This window comes from Patagioenas fasciata, chromosome 12 (assembly GCF_037038585.1).
Source record: "Patagioenas fasciata isolate bPatFas1 chromosome 12, bPatFas1.hap1, whole genome shotgun sequence".
Classification (NCBI taxonomy): domain Eukaryota; kingdom Metazoa; phylum Chordata; class Aves; order Columbiformes; family Columbidae; genus Patagioenas; species Patagioenas fasciata.
Window position 1 is genome coordinate 9,024,428 of NC_092531.1, and position 11,163 is coordinate 9,035,590.

An 11,163-nucleotide genomic window follows, 5' to 3' on the forward strand; every position below is an offset into this window, starting at 1 on the left:
AATCCTGATGAAGCTGAAGGCCGCTCACAGATCTTCTAGAGTAAAGGCTTCAAAAATGCAACCGCGGAGAGTTAGTGAGATTTAGATATTAGGGACTCATTCATCTGGGCTACAGAGATGAGTGGGACTGCACATTCTGACTCATTTAATCGCGGATGGAATGAGGTTCTACATGCCAAGAGCTACTCCTTCTAAAGACCTTGTTGAAAACTCACAACTGCTGCAAGTCTAACCTGTGTAAAACAAGCAGTTTTTGGGTCCCTTTCATGTTGCCAGTTCAACTTTTGTACAGGCAGCATTTAGTTTTTGCTGTTGCACCTCACAGCCTGAATGGTTTTCAGGACAGGATCTGGCCAGAATTCACTCATTGTTCCTGCTTTTATTGACAGAACTGGTAACATTCAGCAGACGTGTAACGTGAACACTAATGCCAAGTAAATGCTAAAGAGTGAATTTTAAAACATTTTACTAATATATTTGAATTTGAGTGTAGAACAGATAAGTTGTATTTTAAGATCTTTTGGTTTGCTGAAATAAACCCCGTGTCAGAAGTTGTGGTTCATGCTGAGCAGCTAAACCTCAACTTGCATGAGAAAAGCAATCCACCATGGCTCTGTAAGGGCTGCTGCACAAAACAGAACTGGCTCATGGTATTTTCCTTGCAAAAGCAGAGAATTCACTTCATTCTCTTTTTCTCCACAACTGTTCAAATCAGAAAAGTACATTGTACATATCACACAGGAGCCTTCCTTGTTCACACTCGGTATTTTCCAAATTACTTTGCTGTAAAGCAAGATATTGGTGCCTGTTTCTATTATACTCCGGGGTATAAATGCATTTCTTGTGCTCAAGGGAATGATAAACTTAAAACCTACTGGTATTGTTATTATTTATTTTTTCCCTTCCCATATCATTGCTTATTACCAGGTTCACTTTGCAAATCCTTTGGGCATGTATGTATCATATAATGAGCACCTTGCAAAAAATCCCCACGCAAGTGTTTAGCAAGTTAGTGTCAGAACTGAAAGAAGTTCAGCTGCATTAGTATACAAATGTGTATATAGGCTAATTAGCCCTTACAGTACTGCCAGGACCAAACTCCGCTTAGTATCTCTGCATGATAGTATGCTGCCCAATGTAGAATCAGTAGCTTGCTTGGGGCTCCTCTCGGCGGAGCAGACCTCACCACTCTTTTTTCAAATTAAACAGGGTATCTGCAGGACCTCCTCTGTTCTGCAAAATACACCCTTGGGATGGATGTACAGGCAAAATACCTGCTTCTGTCTGTTGAGTGTTCTACAAACAAGGAACATAATACACTCCTGCACTGTATGTTAAAAAACAGAAATAACAAAAGATAACCTAGTCTGAAATGTTACGTATGGGTTACTTCATTTTAGTGAAAAATATACTTTAAAACAAAAACAGTGTGTCTTCTACCTCCAGTTTGAGGTGAATTAATTCTTACTATTAGTATAGAGGTTGGTGTTGAGAATAAGCTCTTTGTGTTTCTTTTTATCCTTTTTGAACTTTGTATGACTTTAAATTTCACTCCTTCCTGCACGGAGTTTATTTTGTTTAACAACTGATTTCCAAAGCATGAAGAACTTAAGCTCTCAAGAATTCTGACAAAATGGTTGGAAGAGAATTCCCCTGCCCCCAATAAGTAATTAATTCAACAAATGACACTGCCAAGCTGCGTAAGAGCTTTGAATCTTGTTCTTTAGATTTAAATAAGGTAAACTAAAGACAAATGTTTTGATGGGCTGTATTCTAAAAATATTATACAATTTTATTAGTTAAAAGCGAAGTTTTATAAAAGCTCATGTAACATTGCAGGGATCAGAAGGAGGGAAGGAACCCTATTCTGAGTCAGAGCTTGTCACCAATTCCCAGTTGGTGCCTTTGCCATGTCACTTACCTGCTTCATGCCTCTGGTTCCAAGTCTGTATACCGTGAAAACGTTTGAAACTGGTTAAAAAATTGCTATTTGTGAAGCACTGTGAGAACTGTAGACTAAGTATGTTGCCATCTTCCACTACACCGCTTGTTATCAAGGATACACTGTAATTATTTCTAGCCACCTATACAGCATATCTTAGCATCGTATCAGGGGATCATCCACATGAAATATCACTAAAATCACTGGAAGTAGAAACCATATGGAATCACATCAGCTCCTTTAACAGTGTCTTGTCTTTGAGATAATACAGCTGGTGACAAGAGGCTTAGACTAACAAGGCATTAGACTACCAGGCCAGGTTCTCACCAGCTTCACCACAAACTATCCAAGCAATCTCTGATAAAACAAACACACTCACTCTGGGTCTCAGTAAAACAGGGATTACAGTACTGCTCTTCCTCTTTTATGATTCAAATATGAGCACTCATCCCTTGGCGCATCTGTTTTCTCAGATTCTAGGGCAACAGAGCCCCACTTTGCACCGCAGACAGCATAACAGTAACAAGTAATACTGCGAGTTGATGGGCAATGTACAAAGCAAAACTCAGACCCACAAGAGTGGCTTCTTCGTTACCTCATGGCACATTTTTTGTTTGAACTTACGAAAAATATCTCAGGGTTTATGTTACTCAGTACTAGAATTCAGCACTGAACCTACACTGCTTCTTTTTAAAGAAAAACTAGACACTCAAGATAATAAGAAAAATGAACAAGTCATTAAGTGATTTTCCCTGCCAGCCAAGTGTTTTGCAGCTCACAAAATCTTGAGTGAACCCTCCATTTGGCGGTTAATTTATAAGTAAGAAAATTTCGTAATTTTCTTTTTCATAATCTCTCTCTAGATTAAGGAGATATTTTCTTAGCATTCTAAACACTCTCCCTCTCCTCTCCTTTATTATTTTAAATTAAGTCATTAAGTATTTGCTATGTAAAATCTGACTTTTTCTTCCTCAGACTAGGACAAATTTGCGGTAGAAACATGGCAGCAAGAGCACTGGGACTAGATCAGTTTCTGCTTCTGTCTTCACAATAGGTCATTCACTCCAGAAAGAGCTGAAAATCTATCTGTTGGAAGACAGTTCTGATGACTGGAGAAAGATGATGATTTTCAGGACATCATGGAGTTCTTAATTTATATTACACGCGGGCAGAGAAAGCACTCACTGAGGACAGAATATATAAACAAGATGTAATTTTCCAGAAGTTCCTAAAGAAACCCTCAACTGATATCAAAAGTCAACAGGCATAACCAGTTATGGGCTTTTGCAAATACCAAGTTGAATGAAAGAGAAGAATAAACTACAACTACACTTTTATCTGTCCCTATCACAGGCTGTGATAAAGTGCAAAAACGTAACAACACAAAATAGGTTTGCTGAAGAGAGGAAGAATGGGGGAGCAAGGTAGGAGGCAGAGTGCTGTGGCCTCTGTTGGTCCCCTAAATATTCCCTCTGAAACCAGAACCATGTCAGGAATCTCTACCTTCAAAAACAAAGTCTTTATCCTACTTAAAAGTGGCCAAATGGATTAAATTCAAATTTAAGGAAAAAAAGAAATCCCGGACTGCATCTTTTAATGCCAAGTTTCTGTCTGGAACAGATTTTTGTGGTTGCATATTAATCCCCTAAAAATGGCACAGAAATGTTGACAGTTGTAGTGGTTATTTGTATTGGTCCTTCACTTCCACAAACTTCCTAAAACCTTGTATTTAATTATCCATGCTTAATTATCATGCCAAAGTAAAAAATCTCTACCCCCTTAATCTCCCAGAAGAAGACCCACTATCTGTCTGTAACACCAGCATGGGTGATCTTTGGCCACAAATCCCATAGCTTTTCACATCAGCACAATGCAAGAACACAGGACTGGGTGAAACCCTTTGGCATTCAGGGACACTGGTGGCACAGAGCCATCCTGCACCAGTTGCTCCCTGTGGAAAAGGGGCCTCACTGCTTTATTGCCATCTTTGAAAACCTGCACAACCTAATTCAGCATTCTGCATTTCCCAGTGTTGACTACATCTCCTGGAGAAGTTTGTGGCATATGAATTGGCCAAAAACAGTGGTTCAGAATACAGATCTCAAAGACACTGCAAGTTTTGGGTTTGGAAAACCCAAAGCAAGTCAACTTCAGCCTGTGGCGGGTGGGGCCAGATGACACTTGATTATCAGCAGGAAGTTTCTCCATGGCTGTTAGCAGTTCCCTTGAGAAAAGCTGATTCAGAGTTCTTTTTAGATGAGGTTCTGGTGTACCTCACTAGAACTGCTTTAACATATGCAACTTACCTACTATATTGCCATTTAACTACACTGACTGGTAAAACAAAGCATTTCTTTACTTATCATACGTGGCTTAAGGTTGGAAACAGGAAAATGAGCACACAGCGTTAAAGTTATCATGCAACCAAGTTTAATAAAACAATGTGGAGGGCCAGGAGTCTTTTGTTCTTTATGATTAACTGGTTTCAAAGTGCAGCCCAAGGAGCAGGGGACCCAGAGCTTGCAGGCAGGAGATGCATCAGTGTCCATTAGTCACAGGGACAGGAATTTCCAGATTTCAGGCTAAGCTGATATAAGAAAGCAGGAGGAGGATGGGGTAGGGGTACACCCAAGGCAGATTTTAACTGGAAACGATCTGGGTTGCTATTGGATAGTTTGGCCAAGCCAAATTAAACTATTTGACCTTGTCCCTGTTAACACTGAGCAGTTGGGGTAAAACAAAACCACACCAAAAATGAAGCAGCCCTCTCTTGGTGGAATGGTAACTGAACTTTTTACAGAGTTTACCACAGGATAGTGCAACTGAAATCTGAAAGGTCTGCAAGAATATATACATAAGTAAAACGGTTTTCTTCCTGGTTTCCCCTGTTATTTTAATACCACCAACATTCCACAACATCATGAAAGATCAGTACTTTTTTTTTTTTCCCCCCACTTTGCTGGAAATGTCAAGATCTGTCCCATTTGATTCATTTTTTTACTTGGAAATTTTTCTGCTGAACAAAAATTCTGGGAGGGGGTTTCTGTTGGTAAACAGGCTAACAATGATGACGTGTTCCATTTTGACTGTGAACAGAGAAATCATATTAAACCAGAGTTTTAGGAAACAGATTAAAAAATGAGGAAGCTCAAAGAATACTGATTCGAAAAAGTATGAATATATTTTGATTTATAACCCGAATTTCAGAATTATAAGAAGCCCTTAGATTCAGCTATGTCAAGAATGACAACTTAGTCACAGAAATCATTAAAGATTTCCCAGTTAAAGGTTCTCTCCTGTAATTTAAACTGGGTAAAAATGAGAGAAGAGGACAGACTAACATCAAGCAAATTCTTGATTTTTCTAAGAGAAGTAATGTACTTTGGAAAAAAGCACTGAATTTAACCTATTAATGACTGAGAACAACTGTTTATGGGAGCTAATTGTTGACAGTTCTGTTAATCTTTATTCACTGGGCTGATGTGGTTAGAAAACTTAACACTCAAGTGGAAAAGAAAATCATTACCATATTAAAAGGCTATTTGAAAGTGAAAGGCGTACCTGCACTTGTGAGTCCCTTCAGTTCTGGTGAGCAAGTGGGCGAAAGTGAAGCTGAGGACAGAGACTGGCGAGGGGACCAGATGAAGGAAAGACTTCTCTTCAAAAACAAGCATGGATGAAAGGAACATAAGTGTTTATTTTGCAAAGGAAACTAACAACAATTAGGCTATATAAAAATAATAAATGGTGCAGGAAAAAAAAGACAGGAATTTCTTTTTGGCCACTCTCGTGTTAAAAGAAAAATGAGACATTCAGTAAAGTGCTGGAAGACAGAAATTTTTAAAAGGATGAGAAGAAAACTTGCATAAAACACGGTTAATCCATGAAACTTACTGCTGCAGATAAAACTGGGGCTAATACTTCAGCAGATATGAATCAGGACCAGTTATGAGATCATCAGGAATCCAAACACCATCGGATTTCTGCACAGCACAATTTTTTAGCCCTCCATGCTGCCTCTTTCCCCACCTCCAAAGAAATAAAAATCAAACCAAAGACTCAGAATATAACGTACTCTGCTTTAGGGAGGAAAATCAATAAAAAGAAATCAATGCACAGGCAGGTTATGTCAGAATTGTACTCTACAGATTTGGGGTGCTTTCTTTGAAACATCTGGCTCTGGCTACAGAGACAGACTTCTAGACTACATTCCTCTGAGCTAGTAAGTCAAGTTTAGCTTTTGCCTTCATATTGTGTGTATTTTGCTTTTCTGCCTCCCTATCTGCTAGAGACACAGTCAAAGCTTCCTGTGTTTATGGAATGTCTGCAAAAACCACCATTTTTTTGGGTGGGGAAAACTGACCACAAGTGCTGAATGTTCAGAGGTTGTCTCAAAATTCATCTGATGATTAAAAACAGGCTTTGGGAACAGATATCTCTCTCTCCCTTCTGCAAAATCAGTATGCTGATTTAAATGCGTACATTTTTTGAAAAAAAAGATGAGTGGTTTTGTGTGGTATTTTTTTAAAATAATGGAAAAATAGAGGAACTTTTTTTTCTTCCCTAGTAGCAAGAACTTGTGTTAGCTTTGAACTTCACAAGTTCTGTTTCATTTGTGTCTGGGCATCTCCTCCCACTGTGCACGCACATGCAAATAATCAGCATTTTCTGTGGAGAAGGAGAAATAGCAAGTAGAAACTCAAACACGCTTCCACTATGCCCAAAATACTCACTAACTCTTTCACCAGTCCTTTGAAAAAGATCCACCACAGCGGCTTGCGTGTCTGTGACCACAGAAGCGAGAACTAAGTTTGAAATAGTGTTCGCTAGAACCACAGTCTGATCTCCTCAACAAAACAGGACCCCCAGGGCTGCAGTGATTCCCCAGCCAGTGGATGGCCCCTCAAAAGCAGAGTGAGCTGGTATCCACCACAGCGAGCTCTAGCAAGGCTGTGCTGTTATCCTCACTGTACAACTGAGGCGCAGACAACCAAAACCCCTTACCTACTGTAGAAATTCTCCTGACAGAAGGGACTTACACTTAAGTCTCCTAAAGATGAAAACCATGGTCCAGTTGCTAGAGCATCTCTTCCTGGAAGTCCTATTCACTCCCTACCTTGCTTTCATGACTCCCTTATTTAGCTGAAGAGACCAGCCAGATATAGAAAAATATCATGTAAGATCGAAAAAATAACCATTCTTCATTCCTTTGTACTTTTTTTTGATGTAGTGTGGGGAAAAAGAAAAAAGAGAATCCTTTTTTTTTTTTTTGTAAGGACTTCACAATACAAAGCACAGAACTGCTGCAGGACACATTCTGATGAGACTGTGAGTCCAGTAGTTTTCTTTCCTTGGGACTCATAACAAATCTCAACTGGATGCTGCCACTGTATTTCTTATTGCAATGAAGATGTGTATTGGACTCTATAAAGAGCCACAGGGAACTAAATTTACAGGGACAAACATTCCGCCTCCTGTTTCTCAGAGAGATTTGCTCATCCAAAACAGAGCTAAGAGTTGGCACCTGCTGTTTGGCAATTCTTGGGCTACATAATTTAACTCGGGAAGTTAAGAACATAGAGAACATAGTTACTCTCACTGGACTTCAGCTAGAAGACAGGAAATGTCAACACTGGCAAAAAGTAGTAGGTAAGTTGTACTACAAGAGATATTGGCTACGACATGAAGCACAAGTCTCTTAGAGCTTTCGGTAATGGTGTACCTAGGAAGGAAGGCGTGGGAATTTCGGCGTCATATTTGCTGTCAGCTCCATTTCCCAACCATTGCTGTGTTTGTTTCCATAAAAGCAGAAAAACATTAAAAGTGCTGGAGCATCATCAACACAGCACATGAAATCAGCAGCAATAGTAAAAACCAGAGCTGAAGCAGTCTAATTCAATTGCTCAAAAACAGAAGAGGACTTCTGCACGTAGCTCTTACCCCAAGGGTAAATTGTGTATAGCCCTCTTGTTAGGATGCTCCCATATTCCCCTTAACAGTTTTGCAAAAAATCTTGCAGAAGCCAGAAGTATTTGTTAGAAGCTACAGTGAGAGCAACTTTGATACTAAAGGGTGGACGGGGGAAAAAAATAAAATCAATCCTTCTGTTTTTCAAGTACTGCTTTTTAAAAAGTCAGTTTTACTAAACTCCAGACATTGCTCCTTTAGCAGACTGCCTGTGGAGCCATTCACTAACCAAGGATATTTTGGAGCAGCTGGTTTCTTTTAATACATGCATATATAAAAAATTGGTGTTATTCCCTCCCTTTCCCACTGAGACTCGTCTTTGAGCTATTCTCAAGTGCCTTGGCCAGCTTTATTAGCCAAGTCAGGCCAAGCTCATTTCTCTGGCACCAGCATTTAGCAGCTCTGGTCAGCAGACAGATATTTGGGGGTAGGTTTCATGTGGCTTATTTTTTAAATAATTGAGAGGGAAATTAAAAAAGAAAAAAAAAAAAAGGGAAGGCTGACCTTTGGAGATGGTGCCATCCATATGTTTAAGATGCAAGTAGAATGCAGAGTGACTTGATCCCTTCATGCTTTCACTCCTTCAACACTAGAGCTGATGTGACAGCTGACAACAGTAAAAGCTGTGTTTTCTGCAATAACAAACTGCAGAGCAGTCGTTTAGTTCGAGATGTGGAAAGAGACAACAGTTATGGAACAGTACTCTTGGACTATAGCACGTCAGTAGATGCAGTGCTGTTTTTTCAAAAGGCACAACAAGTCCAATGCGGCAATTCTTCAATTGCATAAGCCACCGATTTATTATACGAATTTCATTTCCCATTTCTAATGATGTGAAAGGACAAGACAGAACACGCCCTGAAGATCACAGCACTCCACAATGGCCATGCTATTTCACATGGAATATGCTCACATTCTGTGGTGATGGGCAGCAGCACAGGCCTCTAATAACTTAATTTTTTTAAATACCTTCCAGCCTTCGTTCTTACAAACACGATTTTTTACAATACAGGTATTCTTTCAAATACTTGTGCTTCTGGAAAGCTAAGGAGAGAATAATAGAATTATATATTTAAACAGATAGGCCTTCACAATGGGAAGACAGATTAAAATAACGAGAGATTATTCTTCTGGAACAATCACCAAGGGTAAGAGAAAAAGCCCATGTAAGAAGTACTAATGAAGAAAGGCTATGAAAACAACAATAGGATATATTTGTGGTGATAAATTTTTGGGAGACTTCAATTCGATTATTCCCAGAGAAAAACTGTCTGGTAAACAAAATTATTCATAATTAGATTATGTCATGATATGTTCCTGTTGAAAGAAACCAGTTCTGTAACACAATTAGCTATGAAAAGACAAGAATGATCCTCCCACCTGTGGACTAGACAGGTTCCACTGAATTTGTCTTCCAAACACAAAACTATTTCATTTTGGCTGTTCTGAGGGTGATACTATGTTTTCAAGCAATACAATTACAATTTCATTTTGGCTGTTCTGAGGGTGATACTACATTTTCAAGCAATACAATTACTTTATTGAAATATCAATGGGACTTTGTGTCAAATAGCTTTTAGTAACTGATGGCATGAGCAATACAGCTCCAAATTTTGAAGTCACAATATACTGAGGATCTAATCAGAACATTTATCTTCAAATATTCAAGTGAAATTTTTGGGATTCAGATATTTTTATGCCATACTGTTGTTGTCCCTAATCACAAAATTTAGTAGGCAGATTTAATTCAGAAGATTTCTCATTATTCTTGGTATAGTGCAGAGCAAAAATAATCAGAAATCCTTTGTTTTGACATTGGTTGCCACCGGGAGACAGAACAGGTAAGTCAAGCAGAAAGAAGATGACATGCGAAGGAGACAACAGTGGAGAATTCTGCCAGTAATATGAAAGCTCTGAAAGACCAACAGGCACAGAGCGCTCTGTATAAAACAACGGAGTATTACACTCAAAGTTAGAAAGTTAGAAAAATGTGTATATTTCAGGTCCTGCAAGAACTGTTAAAAGGTTTTACCCCTAGTGTCTTTTGGATACAGCCTGTGTGATATAGTGTTTTATCAAAACATAAGTTCAGATCTTGGAAGTGGAAAACCTTGCAGTCATGAACCACTCTGGCTAACAGTGTTTCTCCCCACAGCCCATATACCTGGCAGAGCGCAGCCTTCTCAGGGCTGTATCTCATCACGCTGTGTGGGCGCATCTTCTGTTCTGGACTGGCTGAACTTGCGAAAGGGAGAACAGGAGGTTCCGCACCCAGCTGACAGTGAAGAGTGAACAATGCCAGAGCTGGGACTCAATGCTGTGCCCCAGGAGAATCTCCTGTTTCCACTGCATTGATTTCCGTCAAGTCAAACCCACACTTTGATATCACTTTTTAACACCAGTAGGTTGAGTAAAGTGACTGTTAATAAAGCACACGGATGTGGTATCTAGTTAATTAATGCAGGCTCTGGGACAGACAGCAAACTATTATGCAAGCTGCTGTTCCTCTACATATTGTGATCCAGATAGCCATAAATGAGGTTTCACGTGAGCAAGAACAGTGAGAGGAAGACTTGGGACAAAATGCTTAACTTCCCCCTCCCTGCCCCAAATCTAAAGTTAAGATTATAGGAAAAATCACTTGACAAAGGCACAGCAAATGTGCCAGTTCTCTATGAATCAGGTACCTCACATTAAAATTCTGTAAACCAGCATCTCCTGAAGAAATGCCACAGCTAGATAAGAAAGATTTATTTGCCTGAAGCTCTTTCTGACTTCAGACTCTCTACCAATCCCAGTGCTTTAAGCAGTGATCCTGTGAATTCCCCACAGCAGGCAGTGGGAATGACAAGTATTCTTTTCAAGGCTGTCTCCAGCAGTGGACCCCTTGTACAGACTGCTAAAAACAATCCCTTAATCCCCTCCACTCAGTGCTGACCTAAAGGAACAGAGGATCAAAACACAACCTCTGGAATGACCTTAGCTTGCTCGGTAACACCTCACCAGGGGTCAGAGATGTCAAACAGCTCCCTGCAGGCCCTTGCTGTTCTCTGAGGAATGTGCTCTTTATCATTTAACCAAGAAAGCTCCTTTAGAAATACCTAACACATACATAAGGACTACTGGTCATCTTCCTTATGAGATCCACATGCAAAGCAGAGGCAAAAAAATACACATATACAATCAACTTACCAAGGTCACATTTTTTCCAAGGCTAACTGTCTAAATTTCATTTTCCAAATAATTTCTATAAT